The 17,731-nt window shown below is 40.4% G+C and overlaps 1 long non-coding RNA gene across 1 annotated transcript in view; it reads left to right on the top strand.

The window, feature by feature from the left end:
* Window positions 1–17,731, top strand: part of LOC139355658 (uncharacterized) — a 201,243-nt gene that overhangs the window by 171,162 nt on the left and 12,350 nt on the right. The window lies entirely within an intron of this gene.

Raw genomic sequence — 17,731 nt, 5'->3', positions numbered from 1 at the left:
CGTGTTCTGTTCCATCTCCCAGACTTTTCCAACTGATCCCAGAAGATCAGCTGAATAATCTCCAGGTGCCCAGAGGTACGACTTGCTTAACACACCATTTCTTGTCTTGCTGCGTTATTAGACCTCTGGCCATCTGTCTTTACTTCCCCAGTATCCTACCAGTATTTCCTGTACCTCCCAAACTTGTAAGCTAGTCTTTGTCTTAGGGTCTGCTTCTGGGAGAACTCCAACTATGATAACTGAACAATGATACATGCTTTGCACTTTCATTTTCAAATGGAAGTTTGTGAGAATTCACCTAAAACCTGTTTGCAAAGCAATGCCCTAAGGATCTCTGTGGCTTTGGCTTTGAGACACTCACACCATCTTTTTGAGCCTCAGTTTCTTTATAAAATTAACAGATAGAATCAATGACCTCATTCTAAGATTCTATTATTTTAAGACCTGAATTAGGGTTTCTTCCACCCTCATCCTAGCACCATTTCCGCAATTTACTGCTGGGTGTTACTTCTCTATGTTGGTAAGACCATTCTCTTTCAGGGTCTTCTTAACTAATGCAAACAGGGTTTCTAAAAAGTCCTTCTACCGGATTCTTTATTCGGATACCCTTTTGTCACTTGTCATCAGCTCAGTATCTGGATACCATCTCTCCTACTACCTCCCTGTCCTCTGAGGTTGATAGTCAAGGCCTCAGCTACAGAACAACCAAGATTCCAGGGCCTTTCTCTGCAAAATTCCTCACTTTCTTCTTCCCTCTTAGATGTGTTCTGTCTTGATGCAATTGAATTTGCCTCTCTGTGGGGCTCCCCTAGTCACTGCCTACATGAGGTATGAGCACTTGCTTCTCTATCTGATTTCATTTGTACAGTTCAAAGAAAAGGGATTTCACACCATACTGAATAGATACATAAAGCATGACAGGCTGATTCCACAGATGTAGTTAGTGCCTTTTCAGATGGTTGAAATAGTTGCAAGAACCACCAGCATGGCTCACCTTTGGGGAGATGGGAGTAAAGACAAAATGAAATGTGAAGTAAGTGGGGGAAGTGCACATTTTAAATAATTTAGTTTTTGAACTTGCAAACATGGTGGTTATTTTCCATGGCTTGGCTGGTCTGGAGAGGGCTGCCTCAGGTTCCTGAGCACCTGTGGCTCTGCAGTCTGTCCTCCTGGCAGAGAAATGCATTTCGATTCTGGGTGTTTGTTTTGTTTTGCTTGCAGCTATTCTTAGATTGGAAATAGACACAAGAATAGATACAGTACTATGGAGAGAGCTTTATGGGGTCGACATGGCATCACTGTTGCTCAAGAGGGTCTTCCTGGAGAAGGGCTATCACTTATTGTCTTTTGGGGTTGATTTATCTCAATTTATTGGGGCTTTGACATCCAGAGACTCAGGACCATAGTAATTCTAACAGACATCTCACCATTCAAATGAATGAGAACAGACGTGTGAGTTATTGGACTTGATTAGATCCAAGGTTAGGCTCTAAAGCACTGAAATAGGATTCTGAATGCAGAGCCCCATGGAGGAGCTAGATTTCCATCAACCAAATCACCTGCCCCAGGAGTGAACTGGGGATTGCAGTGATGCCCAAACCAAATAGAGCTTCCAATGCGGCGGTGGTGACCTTACTCATCTACCAGTGTCTGGGGGTGATTTTATGATTTTTCAAGTTACTTTATTCCCATTGACTTTGAGCTAGGCTAAACTTAGTTATGCCGTTATATGAAACTGCCAAGTCTTTCAGTTAGAAGGTCATTTTTAAGTTCCCAAATGTTCCTAGTTTAAATCTGATCAAGGGAACATTGGAGTGGGTAAAGGAGGGGAGCAGTTCAGAGTAGATACAAATAATTTAGACTCTTCTCTAGATTGGAGCAAGGTCTGGGGGTGGGGTCTAGAACCAGCCTGTCTGCTGATAGTTCTTTGCAAATTATCATGTCTTAGTTTTGAGGCAGCTCCACATGCAAATGACCTCAGGAAGGTATTTATTATGGATCTTGTGTTTTTATAGTGTTTTTGCTTCACCAGATTTGAAGCCCCTTGCTGGAAGTATCTTCACTTTTCTTATTTTGAAAATTTTAGACAACATTAGTGTGTCAGGGACAGTGACTCTCATCAAATATGCTTCCCATATTACCGGGGCCCCATGAAGTTAGGTGGGCCATCTGGATAGTTCTGACCAATGAAATACTTGTCGTGCTAAGCTGAGGCAGCAAAAAAAACCTATGAATGATCCTGTGGTTTCTCTGTCTTCTGCTTTGGTGGATGATAATGTCTCAGATGGTGGTGCTTCTGTCAGTCTATGTTCCTGAGTAACCGTGTGAAGCATGGCCTTGTTTTGACTCATGCTGTGTATGTAATCCAAGGAAAAAATCTACTTTTGTTGTATTGAGCCACTGAGATTTTATGGTTATTTGTTATCACGGTACAAGTAGTCTTTTTTTTTTTTTTGAGACTGAGTTTCACTCCTGCTGCCCAGGCCGGAGTGCAATGGTGCAATCTCGACTCACTGCAACCTCTGCCTCCTGAGTTCAAGAGATTCTCCTGCCTCAGCCTCCCAAGTAGCTGGAATTACAGGAGTCCACCACCATGCTGGGCTAATTTTTTGTGTTTTTAGTAAGACCAGGTTTCACCATGTTGGCCAGGCTGGTCTTGAACTCCTGACCTCAGGTGATCCACCTGCCTCGGGCTTCAAGAGCGGTGGGATTACAGGCGTGAGCCACCGCACCTGGCCCAATTAGTCTATCTTGACTACTTTGGAAATTGGTAACTGAGATGGGGTGATGCAGAACAAACTTGTATCATGTTGGTTTGGTGATCAGGTTATGGGTGGTGACTGAGTAAACTGATATTGGGGACTGGAAAAGTGGTGATTGTTGAATGCTGGCTCCCTAAAACATCACCAAAACAACCTGTTTATAAGACAAAGCGGAGTTCATTGCTTACCATGTAAGGGAGAATCCCACCTTGACAGAGCCCCTTGGGAAGGATCATGATATAAGTATAGAATTGGCGAACGTGATGAAATATGAGTTAAAGTGATGGTAGATGGTTCCTTCACTATAGCAAGTGTATTCTCAGCCTTTGTTAATTTGATTTCTAACTTACTTTTGTTTTTGACAAAGAAGAATTTGAATAGGAAGTTATTATAAGAAAAGCCCATGCTCATTAAATAGCATTTTAAAAATATAGACTTTAAAATGTAGCAGTTCCAGAACACTTTAACAGTGATCTCTACATGAGCTACCTGCATGAAGTATCATCTTCCTTAAGCGGACTTCTAGTGAGACCAGTTAGCAGCTAGAAAATGATCTTTTGATTTTATCTGTTGTCAAAACCACAGGGGACTATCATAGGCTCTTATGTAATTATTATTGCAGCTCAGTAAACCAACAGAACTGCAGGGTGGGCTTTTATTCATATTGTTTCCTTTCCGTTGCTTCTCAACACCACCCAGAGAAGTTCTTTAGGCATAGATTTAATGATTTAATGATATATCGTCCTTGAGTCTTTCTCAGATCTGCAAAGCAGAGTTAATCCAACCTCACTCTACTCCCAGAGCCCTTTATTTATTTTTCCATTACAAAATTTAACAGAGGTTGATTTTGTGTGAACAGTTTTTTTGGGTCTATGTCTCTCTTACATTTCTTTTAGTCTCCAATCATGAACTAAAGTTCAGAAGATGTGGGCCACAAGTCAGAAAAATTAACTGTGTTTTATCAGTTTTTTCCAATATAAGTGAATAAACCTCTTGTGCACTTGTTCAATGTAAGACTTTACTAGGTGGATTAGTCAGGATGGGCTACGTTACAGCACTGTACCAACAAACTTCAAATTTCTATGGTTTGACACACACAAGTTTATATCTCACTCATCTTGTGTATACGAACATAGATCAATTTAGATCTCTGTACCATCAGTGACTCAAGACACAGGATGACAAAGAACTTATCTGGAATATTGTTGGTAGCTTTTACAGAGGAAGAAAGAGTTGGAATCATGCATGAGTTTTGTACTGCCTCAATTCAAATGTTTCATGTAGGGTTTGCTATTAAGGTGTTCTGGTGCTGCTAAATTCTAAAATTCTGTATTTAAAAAAATGTTATTCAATGGGAAGGGTTTTTTAAACAACACATTTATATTCAAGTTCTATGCCCAAACCAAAACTAAGTTAGAAATCAAATTAGCCAATGCTGTTTATTCATATGTTTGCTATTTCAAGGGAAATATCTATGGTCACTTTTGTTCCTTCAGAGGTTCAAGGAGGATTCAAAGGAAAATGAGTTTTATAGAAAAAAACACATTCTATTAGGTTGAGATTTTTGAAAGGGGCATGGGAAAGTGTTGTGATTGGCCTCTAAGTATATTTGGCTTTCCTTGTTTGGTTGCAAGGGAGCAGGCAGTTTGAGGTTTCCAAAAAGGAAGAGGCTATTCAAACTGTGGCCCAAGATTTCCTACAACTAGTGAGTCGATTGAGTGTTCTTTATGGTTAAACTGACAGAATATTTGAGTCATGGTCCTGAGGTAAGGATGGTGATAATGGCAGGCAGTTTCTCAAAAAATTGTAAAGCACTGAATCATTGCATTCTCATGTAATGTGGCTAATTGTGAGGGTTTGGGCCAGTCAACATATCTCCTTTGACTGCGCTTTCTTTATACCATGAAGATGGTAAATTGGGTGATGTTTACATTCTCTTCAGAGTCTTGCACATCTAGGATTCCATGATGACACTGGCCACAAACTAGTTTAATTCATTATGTTTATCAATTGCTAATTGAGATGAACAGCAATTCATCTCTTAGGTTGGTTACAGGGAGAACTCACGTTTTTCTGAAGCCTTATGAACAAATACATCTACTGAGTTATGAAACTGTTAATAACCAGCCATTCTCTGCTATTCAAAGGTGACAGCTTTGGGGGGTTCCCCTTCCCAGCATATGTGTCTGCAGCTCAAGAGACTGATGGGGGTGAGCCCTCTTCTTTTTACATCCCTGGAGTAAAGGCTCTTCTCAGATTGTGGATACATCTTTGCCTCCCAGAACCTAAGGCCATTCCTGACCCTGCCACTTAGGTGTGCAGTCAGCTGGAAACCTTTATTCAAAGGAGCTGCTCCAGGCTTAGCTGCTGCCAGGCTGATGCAACTTGCCCAGCTGCCCACATCCATGCTCCAGAGTTGGAATCTATGCCCTGGAACAACCTGGATCCTTCCCTGCATATGGTTTCTCCACTTCAGCTCACCTACGTACTACAGCAGAGTTCACCTCGGGGCAGAAAGTACTGTCATGATTTCAGAAATTGCACAATGGGCCTCTTTTCATGTAAATTATAAATAATGGATGCTCAACAATAATTTAAGGATGTATTTATCAATGGCCAGTGTTTTGCTAAGGCCTGTCTATAATTCACAAAGCAGCAATTCTTTATCCTTCCATTGGGAAGGGTCATCATTTGCCAGTTCAAGTAATGCATTTGAACTTGGCACAGTATGAGAACTCTAACATTTACTCAGCTCTTACTAGGTGCTAGGCACCGTGTCAAGTTTTTTACATACACAATGAATCATTTAATCATCAAATCACTTGGGTTGAGAGGCTAATACTATTTATAGCATCATTTTACAGATGAGAAAAATGAGGCTTAGGAAGATTAAAGTAATTTGCCTGGGGTCATATGTAGAATAATGACATATTCTAGTAGTGTCATTAGGGTTGCTGAATAGGCAGTCTTTCTATTTTTAATTTCTTTTTTGCTATGACTGTAAATTTTCACTTGGGAAAAAAATTAATGGATTTTAAGCATCTTAATCTTATTTCACTTCAAAAATATCATCACAATGATGCCACAATACAACAGGCACTTAGTTCTTCTGAGTGGCTTACCCAGAATTGTTACTGGTGGGTGTAGTGGCCTGTGAGTATCTGTCATCATAACTTTCAAGTCAAGTTACCCCAGGAAGGAGGGAGAAATATGTTCTTCATTTTACACTTGGTGGCAGTCATTGTAGATGCCATGTTTCCTGGTGAAAAATGATCATGCTCTGAACTCTGCATCTGCGATCTGGCAAAAGTTGTTGCTTTAAAAAAATCATTTCAATGAATAAAAAAGGAACTTACTAATTTCTGTGGATACTGAGAGAAGCACTGGGGACAGGCATCATATCACCTCTTTTTCTTTCTCTGATTGTCCATCTGTAAAATGGGGACTATGAGTGACCTCAAAGAGAATGCTTGCTGAGCATTCTGGAATGTACTGTGCAGATGGCAAATATGACTCATTTTCGCATATGGCCTTTCCCTAGAGAGTAGGGCTGGGCAACAGTTTCCCTGGATCTTTACAGGCATGGGCATCAATGAGCATTTTTGAAGTGCTTAGAACTGTGCAGTGTATCACTTGGTAGGCACATACATTTGGTCTGAATCTTGATGATGAAGTTTTTTTTTTTTTTTTTTTTTAAACTTCTCCCTGTTTTCCTGGCATAATAGTCTGAACAGCAGCAATGCAATCTGTTGTTTGTTTAGAAAAGATGGCAGAAGGGTGTGTGTAGTGTGTGTGCATGTGTGTTTGTTTGTTGTGCAGGGATGTCTGTTCACAGTCCAGTAAAAGAGTAATCCTACAACATAGAGTTACCTGAATTAGTTATTATCATTTGGGAAGATGTTGAGGTTTAGAATGAATTAGTTAAAGCTATGTTCCATGGTGAGCATATAGCAGAGAAAATCCTCTCTTTAGTCCTCTCTCCCCAGTGTGGGCATATGCACACATGTGCACAGACACACACACATAAACGCACACAGCAGAGGGGATTTTATCTCATGGTCTTCCCACAGTAGAATTCTTCTGGTCTTGACTTCAGCAGCCGTATCTTTTCCTTCCCCACCTCTCCTACTCCCTTTCATCTTAGAGGCTGGGCTTTGCTAGAGAGCAGGGGAAGCTTCTGAGCTGGTGGAAGAATTGCCATAGCAACATGGCACTGAGTCCTGCCCACAAAGGTCTCAGCCATGCTTGGCTTTTGGTCTTAGCCCAAGTGAAGCAATATGAGGGTCTTTCCCACCTCTCACTTTCCATGGCCCAATCGATTGTGACTTTGAGCTACCTTTGAAACCCAGATAGACTCATACCCTCATCCTCTGCATGCCTTTGTGAGCTGGCTTTTCTTTTTTCTCCATCAGTGCCAATTTATTTACATGTTTCAGATAACGAGCCAGTGTTCCCCAATGTTGGGTTGGCAACCACTTACTGTTGTGATTCAGGGCTCCTGGGAAGAGCTTCCTGTGAATAAACATTTCACTCAGAAGAGGAAGGGATGCTTGGAGGGCAAGAGTGGCACTTTTAGGGTAATGAAGCAAGTGCTGGTGTTTCAGTTAGGAGATTGGGGTTCAAATCTATTTCCTGCAAACACAATAGAACTGGACTGTGTGTGTGTGTGTGTGTGTGTGTGTGCGTGTGTGTGTTTTCTAACCAATAATTGAACTATAGATACATGCAACAATATGAATGAATATCAGTAATGAAATGGTGAATATGAAAAATAAGCTCCAGATTACCTATTTTATGATAAAGTTCAACCTCAAGTAAAACTAAACAACATTGTTTAAGAATGCCTGTATTGTGATTTAACAAAAATGTATGTGTGTGTGTGTGTGTGTGTGTGTGTCTGTGTAAAAGCACCATAAACATTTTGGCTATCATGGAAAAAATAATTACATAGGAGGGGTGGATATAAATTATTATTAATGTGGAGTCTTTGGGTTGAGTCATGACTTTATGAATATTCATTATTTTATTTAAATCACTTAGTTAATTAAAGCAAGAAGGACCATGCCTAGATGGTAATGATGGTAGGTCCTGAAGCAATGATTGTGGTTAGTCCATTTCCATACATTCGAGGACCACAAGACCAAAACCAAAGAAAAGATTTCTTAACTGTAGTTGTGGATGCAAGTTACCTATGCTCTCTGAACCTTAATTACATTACTTGCAAAATGAAGGGTTGGAGCTAAATTGTCTCATGGATCTGTGCTAGGCAGAATAGCAACGTGGTTGAGAGAGACTTTACAGCCAGATTGCCTGGGGTTGGTATCTCAACTGTGTCCCCTCAGCAATGCAATAGGCCATTGTAATATCAGCACTGCCTATGATTTTGTTATCGATATCACAGATGTTTCCGTATCACATTAAAATTTTTCAAGTACCTCAGAATATTATTTACAGTCATAATTCCTTCAAAATTATAGTAGTTGGTGGACCTGCTTCTAGATCTTATTGTTGAATGAATTAATAAAAGCACATATATTACCATATTATACAGTTTTATTTTGAAAACTATGTTATAATATACTTGATTTCCTTTGTAATCCTGTTTTTTCTGAGGTGGGTTCTGTAGATTTCACCAGAGAGCCAGTGGGACCTGTAGCTCAGAAAAGGTACACAACCTTTATAGAAAACTCAGAATTCTCCAAACACATAAACATACATACACACAGAGAGAGATACATAGTTCTGTTAAATTGATAGGATAACTTGGGTGGCCTGAGAAAGTTTGAATGTTTTTCCCATCCCTTCCCCATAAGCTGTATTTTTGGTGTTCATCTTTCTTTTTGATAGGTGATCTGCATTTACTCCTTTGAAGATGAATAGCAAGATGGTATTTTTGACACTTAAATACATGAAGAAGTGTACTTATTACCTTTTCAGTTAAGCTTCACAAAGGAAAACAATTCTTTTGAAAATGACACAAACGTGCTAAAATATTTCCTTGAAGTTCTAAATCACTTGTGAAAACTCTTGAGGAAATTTTAGGACCTGAAGGGCTTTGGGTTGTTTCTTCCAATCTAAAAATGATGGTCAGACAAAGTGCAAAATGGCACCCTCACAGCATTTCCTACAACACACTCTTTTAAGAAAATGAGGCCGGGCGCGGTGGCTCACGCCTGTAATCCCAGCACTTTAGGAGGCCAAGGCGGGCGGATCACGAGGTCAGGAGATCGAGACTATCCTGGTGAACACGGTGAAACCCCATCTCTACTAAAAATACAAAAAAATTAGCCAGGCACGGTGGCAGGCGCCTGTAGTCCCAGCTACTCGGGAGGCTGAGGCAGGAGAATGGCGTGAACCTGGGAGGCGGAGCTTGCAGTGAGCTAAGATCGTGCCACTGCACTCCAGCCTGGGCGACAGAGCCAGACACCATCTCAAAAAAAAAAAAAAAAAAAAGAAAAAGAAAATGAACACATATGCCCCTGTATGTTGCAGTCCATCTAGGGAAGAATTTCTATGATTTCTACTTACGCTTTCTTATTCATTGACTTCACCCTGGGGACTTCGAATCCCAATTAGTTCTTATAAAATTATTTACTTCCATGTAAGGTTTTAGTATAAATATGCAGCAGATGTGGTAGACACTAATTTGAGCCACATACCCAGCAGTTTAGGAGGGAATTGTAGGGAGCCTATTTGCATGAAGGACCAAGGAGTCTTTGAGAAGAATGACTGTCAAATGAAGAGGAAATTGAGGCAATACATAATCTCGGTCCCGGGACAATAAGCTGTTGTTAGAGGAGTGCCAATTTTCAGCAGAGAATGAAATATATCTTTTAGATTGTTCTTTGGCCATCTGGGACTGGAGCAGATCTCAGAGGTTGTAAATATGACAGAGCTGGGTTACAGAAGAATCTCTGCAATTTTCTTGGAGCTACTTCCTAGCCTCTGTGGTGAATCTAACAGATGGTGCAGCTTTTGGTTGTCTCACCATCCACCCCTTTCTCCTTGTGTAGCCTCCTTGTTGTGGGTAGCAGTCATTCTGCTTCCACCCCCTGAGTAAATCAGCATAATTTCATTTCCCGACCATAAATATTGGTTTCAAGGATGGGCGCAGGACAGAAGGTGACTCAGTCAAAGTGAAGCCCTGAACTTGTATTTGGTGGTAAGGGAAAAAAGTTCTATTTTTTGGAAAAAGTGAAGTGTGGGCCTCACACCTGGATATGGTACCCCATGGCAGAAGCCAGCCTGGGATGAAGGGTGACTAGGAAGGAGGGGAGAGACACAATGTGTTTGTGTGGAAACAGAGCTAGAACCCTGACCACAACTGGCCTGAAGCTGCTGTGTTGCTGGATTTTTCTGGTACATAAACAATATAGTGCCTTTACTATTTAAACCACTTTTATTTATGTATCTTTTTGCTATCGGGAGCCAAAAGTATTGCTTATTTTGATCACTGAATTGTGGTGACGGGCATGTTAAGTTCTAGAAAAGAAGAGGAGGAAGAGGCAAGATTAGAAAACCACAGTTAGCTGGATTCCTTAGCCTTGTAGCCCTCTGCAGAAGTTTGTTCATGAGATATTATTATTAACATCCCAGTTTTTCAGATGAAAACACATATGCATTGAGAAATCTGCTGGCAAGTCTCATTGTCCCATGTGAGTAACTATGTAAATTAAGAATAGAAGCCACTATCTTTTATTCTGTTCCCAACTCACACAGAGAGCACAGATTATTGTTGACTTTTAAGTACTTATTTGAAGTGTTAAGACCTGGAGGCATTTTACTAAATTCTTTCAGATTTGGAACAAGTGTATGACTTAGGTCCCCCTGAAATTCGCCCACAAAGAATAACTAGCTGATCTGGTGTTGACACTCTTTTATTGTCATTAGATGAAGATGACAGAGTATATATTATTGAAATCACTTCAACCCCCAATACAAAAATTGTACTCATGCTTCAGCTCATGGAATTTCTCTGGCTGGCAAGGTTAGACTATAATAATCGCAATTGTTTATTGAGCATGAACTTTATGTTAGGCATTGTGTTAAATGCTTTATATGCATTATCTCATTTAATCTTTACAAAAACTTAAAAGGTTGTTACTATTACGCTGTTTTTCATACAATACAACATTAGAAATGCAACAGGAATGTGACTTGGAGGTGCTGTTAAAAAGTTTACGGGGGCCAATAATCTCAGCCCTCTCTGGGGCATTAATACATTACCATTCAATATGATAGAAACCATCACGATGCCACTCAGGATACAAACAAGTCCCTGTAAAATGGTTTTGTGTCATTCATGAACTGAAAATTGCTGTCTTAGATGCTGCCACTAATCTTTTTCTAAAATCTTCAGTGTTGGTCCTTTTGAGTTTGAATAACATGACAATTTTTGAAAATTTGCTTTCTGTATAGGAAATAAAATTAATTTTTTAAAATACAGTGTTATTGTATATTTGAAAGTAATTTGATTGAATACTTCATGCTTCATTTGTTGACAACTCTATATGTGTCTATAAGAAAAGGGGCATTGTGTTTCCGAATGATGGTGATGAAGAATCAATTTTTGTAACTGCATATCATTACATTTTTATTTTAAAGTTAGAATAATGGTTTTATAGTTCTAAGCTATTTTAGATAAGGTTAATTATTCAGACCTTTTCATAAGAACAAACATGTGTCTCATAACATGCTTATAAGGTGTTGAGTAAAACACAATTATATATCTTACAGCGAAGCTTTTTATAAAACATATTTCTTGAAGGTGAATGGTATTTCTGACTGAAATGGCTAAGCAAGTAAAAAGAAATGCCTTTGAAGGAAAATTTACTAATGGAGATTTGAAGTATTTGGGGGTAAAAGTGATTAAGATGTTGCCAGTTCAGGAGCTACTGGGCCTCATAGTACATCATTGGATACTGGCTGAACAAGGTTTTAAACTGGAAGTTGGCTTTTTCCTTAAGGACATTTTCTTCACTTGAGGATATTCTTTCTTCTGAGCGCTAGGTGTCATTCCCTCCGTCTTAATGTTCTTCCTGGGTCAGGAGGACCCATAAATATTTTCCTTCTTTCTGGTGATCCTTTGATTTCACATTCAAACCCAGCAAAACTGTGTTACATTCTTTCTTGCTTTACTTATCTAAAACCCAGACGAAGTTATTATTTCCCCATGAATACATGAGGCTGCAATGTTGTTTTTTGCCAGTAGGTTTCACCATCTCACACATGATTCATAACATCCCCAAGTTCAAGGTTTCAGGAAGAAATTAGATTCTAACGGATTCAATAAAGTTTTATAAACTTGAAAGTCTACTGTCAAATTTACTTAGAACAACTATTGTCTCGTATCGTAAGAGTTTCTCATTTACATTAACTACATTACTGAACGGTCAAAAGTGGACATTTTTCTAACAAATGGTATCAAATACAAACACATAATTAACTTATCTTAGCACTCCTCTCAAAGCGAGGCAGCTCCTGCCAATCTATGGAGCTTTGGAGACAGATAAACGAGAAGGCGAGGAGCAGCGGCTTCGCTGCCTGCAGTATCTCTTTCTCCATCCACATAGAGATAGAGTTTCTTCTCATCACCTTCAAATCCCCTTTAAGCTCCACTCTTACTCATCTCTAAACTTGATCCTCTGATAACTGATCCAGATACAGCTGCAGGAGGTGGGTACCTGTCTTCGCTAAAAGCTAGACTTGGCTTGTCCTAGTTCTTTAGTGTGCTGCTCTGTCTACAACCGATCTGCAGTAAAAGAGAAAATGTCTGCACTCTACTTCCTGCATTCATGCTGGTACAGTGACATTTTCATGCAAAGACATGAAAATTAGGTGGACTGAAACAAATTCTTGAAATAAGCATGCATGCCCCCTTCACCTAATCGATGTGGTGTTGAATAAAGACAGCAATCAGTCAGAACCAGGGAGGGAGTTAGATGAATTGACCTGAAGTCCTTGCAATCCTGATTGTCTTTGAATCTAAAGACTGGAGAATTGCACCAGCACTGAAACGCATGTGGCACAGCTATTGGTTGTGTCCTTTCTCATCTTTACCAGCTAAATTCAATTCAGAAGAAAGTCCTGTTTTACATTTTTACATCTTAATCTTCTTACTTCTCTCAATCTCTCTACCCTAGTCCAACTTTTTTTCAGCTCTTGCTTTACCACAGCCTTCTAATCTGTATTTTTGCTTCTTCCTGGCTGCCTTCCAATCAGTACTACGGAGCATGGCTAGATGAAAATGGTGAAAATGAACTTCCAATTATGCTATCCCCTGCAAGCACTTCTTATTGATTTTAGTATTAAAACTCACATTCTAAGCTGGATAGCAAGCAGTAAATGTTGTGATCCTGCTTTGAGGTTCCCACCACTACACATCTGCCTAAGGCTGGGAGCAAGGATTTCCAGAGTCCTCTTCCCTTCATGGTCCTGGGTTAGACAATGCCAATGACAGGACCTGATTTGAGATTCTCAAGTGGTCATGGGGTTCAGACATGGAGTTGTCATACACTCAGAAATTTCATGGACCTTTCTGGAAACTCCTAATCTGTGGTTGAGGTGGGCTTTGCAGTCTTCCCTTCAAGTTCATCTTCCCATTCACCCTCCAGGACTCCAGGCCGAAGCCACTGGCAACTGTTTCTCAGATTTCTTAGCCACATCTTTCTAGACTTGCACTTGTCTGCCTTTTCTCATATCCCTGAAAGTTCTACTTCCTATATGAAATCTTCACCTGCCTACCTCTCCTGCTCATTCTCTGATTCGTTAATTTTGTTTTTCAGTTTGCTTTCCTTATTCCCATGTAGGTATCCTTTCACCAAATTAGCTGTAACTTTTCTGTCCGGGTCTGAAGCTAGACCTCACTTTTTCAGAGGATTCTTCCTTGAAACCTAGATTAGGTCTAGTCCCCCAATTATGTGTCCTTCCACCTTTATTTAGGATAAAAGTAGAACAACACATATCCTTTATTTGGGATCCCTTATTTAGGATATGATTCTCTTAAAGGGTGTCTTCTGTACAGGACCTTAAGCTCCATCAGAGCAGGGACTGAGTCTGTTTTTCTCAGGATCTAGTTCAGTGCTTGACACATCGTAGGCCCTCAATTCACATTTGTTGAGTGAATGAAGGAACGACCAGGCTGGGCTTTTATAAATCTATCCCGTGGGTCTGCCTGAGTAGACACAAAGCAGTCAGATGGATGTGATCATGGACCTTGTCCTTTTTGATCTGACTTGTTTATCCAGGGATTCTCTTTCTCAGTGATGCATTTTCTCTTCAGCTCATTTCAGTTTGGGAGATCTATGTGATAACTTCAGCACCCTATTTTTAAACATATTCATGGTAATGAACACTTTTAATGAAGATGATTTAATTTTTAAAAATTTTGCCCTTTACTTGAAAAGCCTGAAGGCATAAGCTCGGTAAAATACAGTGAAAAGATCTGAAGTTCTCAGCAGTGAAAATTAATAAAATATCAAGCATCAAGCAGCACACAGATGGTGGTCTCATCTTGCTGTTGCCCTACATAGACGCATGCTTGTCCTCTGCTCAGGGACTTCCTCTTCCTAAGCAGTACTCTGTGTGTGGACTTTACCCATTCTCATGACTGTGATGGATAACACTTCACACTTGAATATTATATAGCACACATTATAACACCTGATCTTTTCATAACTGACATTCTTTTCTCCACTGTCTCCAAATACAATTTTAATGGTTGATATAACCCATTGGATGGTTCTCAGGAAAATTTTGGCCAAGAATTTTTGCCCAACGACCTGAACTATTGCTGTCACTTTCCACATCTTCTTGGTCTGGAAAGCCAGGCTTTCAGTGAGTGCTGAGCTATGGCATGAACATGTTGATAAATCCCAGGGTAGGAGGCTGATGAATAAAGGAAGGAGGCTGATGGCCCGGCATGGCTGGAAACCAGAGAATGTCATCTCCCCTTCAAGGTAGGGGGCCCGAAGTAGAGGGAACAGATCAAGATGAATGACCACCTGAGTAGCTCTTACGCTTCTTTTTCCTTTTCCTATAGACTTTCTCTTCTTCCCCAATTTCCCCGTCCTGTTTAATGTAAGGTAGATATCATAAAACACAACACTGAATAATCATGAATTTATCTCTTTTTAAAGTCCTTGGAAAAATACAGAATGTGCCCCCAACAACTAGACATTTCAAACTGATGACGTGTTTCTTTCTGTCCTTCCTGTGATTTTTGTACCCCTCTGAAGGGCAGTAACTTTACAATCAATCCACTTTGATTGATTTATTTTAATATTTTTTTATCATGAATTTTTTGCAGTAATTTTGTTTTTTAAATATCGCATTAAAATATGTATCTTGACTACTGAGTTTTTGGTACCCCTTAAATTTCGCTCTTGAAATGACTGCCTCATTTTAGTGCCAGCCATGCTAGCATGGCAGGCAAGAATGTCCTTAGATGTGGACGGTCATGAAGCTGTCTACGGCATCCCAGTTACACGTAATGATTTTCTTTCAAATTTAGAAACCTGGCTATTTTATGATATAACAAATTGTTAGATATTGTTGTGATGCTGTTTGTTTTATCCAGCTCAACATAATCATTTAATAGTAATCCTTAGAAATAGGGAACTGTTCATATTTCTCACGTGAATTTTAAACTTTTGGAAAACATGCTGTGGCAAAGGGAATTGGGCTCATTTTTATGCTCATTTGTATTTAGGCAGTCTATGAATCTCACCACATAGCTTGGCAGTTAGGCAAAGCAGATACATAGGGGCTGCTTAGATTGTATCAAGTGAAGCCTTTTATTTTCTGGGGTTCATTTCTGTTTTTTTCAGAATGGAGCCTGCTGACAGCTCTGGGACCACCGTGTCCAGCCTGTGGTGCTGTCTCACTGAAGTCAACACCTCTGATTCAAAAGAAAATTAACTGCAGGCATGCATAGGCTTGAAATGCAGCAAAGACTTAAACTGACACCAACTACATTGTGAATGGGGGAAAACGTTAGGGCCTATTTAAAGGCCAAAGCCTTTCACCGGGGACAGAAATGGCCTGAGGAAAGATGTGAAATCACTGTTAAAATCATTTTGTCCTCCTAGGAAGCATTCACATTAGTTGACCAAGAATGGCTGATGCTGAAATGACTTGCTGTCTCAGTGTGGAGTGGAAACAATCCTGCTAAATTTCACGTTGCAGTGACACCAAAGCAAAGGACAGATCTCAAGACAACTTTTATTGAAATGGAAAATAGTAATTCTAACTAAAGAATCAGAGAAATACCAACAGAAATAAAAGACCCAGAAATCAGAGGACAATGTGCAAAACTCTATATACTGAGACACACAAATTGAAACAACCCAAATAAATGCCAAATGCACAAGAAAATAAATGTAACTTACCAGAGGTTAATGCTTTTTATGTTTTGTTCATATGGCAACTTGTTCTGTGGTTAAATTAAAAGGATTGGAGACCAGACAGGGCATGAGGCTTTTCTAATCCGCACTGAGCCACTGACTCAATGTGACCTCAAGCAACTCTCTAGAGTGTGTTGGCCTCACTCAATCATATGTATATGTAATATGTACTTGTACTTGGATAATAAAAAAGAGGGGAGTTAGTAGGCTTGTGAAATCTGCCGTTATTTTTGGAGACCAATTATCACCTCTGGTAATTGCAGAGAAAGGGGACTAAGATGTGTTCAGATCTACAAGGGAGTAGATGTTCTCTTTTGGCTTTTGTTGGGACAGACAGTTCTTACAGAACAGAGTGTTTACTGTGTGCATATTTCTGGCAAGGGTTTTGGAGGATTAACTAGCCTGCTGATAGGAGAACAAACAGTTTAATCCTGCTGGAGCCCCTGCCATGGGGTGGGCTGTGCTCAGAACAGCAGGGAAGCCAGACTCCTCCCTCTTTTCTGTTTTAGTGCAACACATCCTGGACTCCATTGGCTTCCTAGATGTGTGGGATGATTATTTTAGGGGACAGAGGACCTTTCACATTATCCACCAAATCACAACAGAAGAGCCTGGTTACTTTGCTTAAGTATAAACTCTGTCAAAATAGGCATTGCAGGGCCACAAAGACAATGTGCCTTCAGTCAATGGGCTCCAGCTTTGGTAAAGGGCTTGCAATTCCACAGTCTAGGCCTGCGGCACTCCCTTTGTCTGGTAAGTCTCTTCCAAAACTCCCTGAGACTGGCTAAGAGCCAATGTGCCTGCACCTGCTCCCAGGGCACACTGTGCTCCTTTGCACAGTAGCACTTCCTTCCCTTCCATGACTTGAGAAAAGCCTTCATTGCAACTCAGGCCCACTGTTCTGCATCCCACTTTCTCACTCCCTTTCCTTCCTCCATTGTGCTCTAAAGCTGAGTCAAACTGATCTCTGGTTTATTATCTCATACACTCTTTGTTCATGTACATTATCTCTGGATGCTCTTTGTGGTGGCTAGAGTTATCGAGCCCATTCTGCACCACTCCCTAGTCCCCACTCCTGCAGTTGTACTTTTTGCTATATAAACACATGTGCACTAAAGGTAGAATGTAGCTCCCATCCCTTGGCCCCTTGAATTTGGCCTTGGTCATGTGACTTGCCTTGGCCAGTGGCATATGGGCAGGAGTGATAGTGTGCTGGTTCCATGTGAGTTCCAAGTCTTTCATGTTTCTATTTGTCCTTTTGGGCTTCTGCTATTGCCACGAGGAGAGGTACTGCCATATAAGGGCTGCCCCTTTAGCCCAGACCACAGAATGAGATCATGTAGAGAGAGCCACTCCAGTCGAAGCACAGACCTTCAGCAAGGGGCCCTCAGCCCCCATCGCCTGAGGCAGAGCTGCCCCTGCTGACCTGCAGATGCACAAGAAACAAGGGCTCTACCACTTTCTGATGAACTCCTCCTTGTCCTTTAGATTAGTTCAACCACTGTGGAAGACAGACGGTGTGGCAATTCCTCAAAGATCTAGAACCAGAAATACCATTTGACCCAG

The sequence above is a fragment of the Macaca nemestrina genome, chromosome 8 (assembly GCF_043159975.1).
Source record: "Macaca nemestrina isolate mMacNem1 chromosome 8, mMacNem.hap1, whole genome shotgun sequence".
NCBI classification, from domain to species: domain Eukaryota; kingdom Metazoa; phylum Chordata; class Mammalia; order Primates; family Cercopithecidae; genus Macaca; species Macaca nemestrina.
This window is presented reverse-complemented; position numbering and strand designations above follow the sequence as displayed.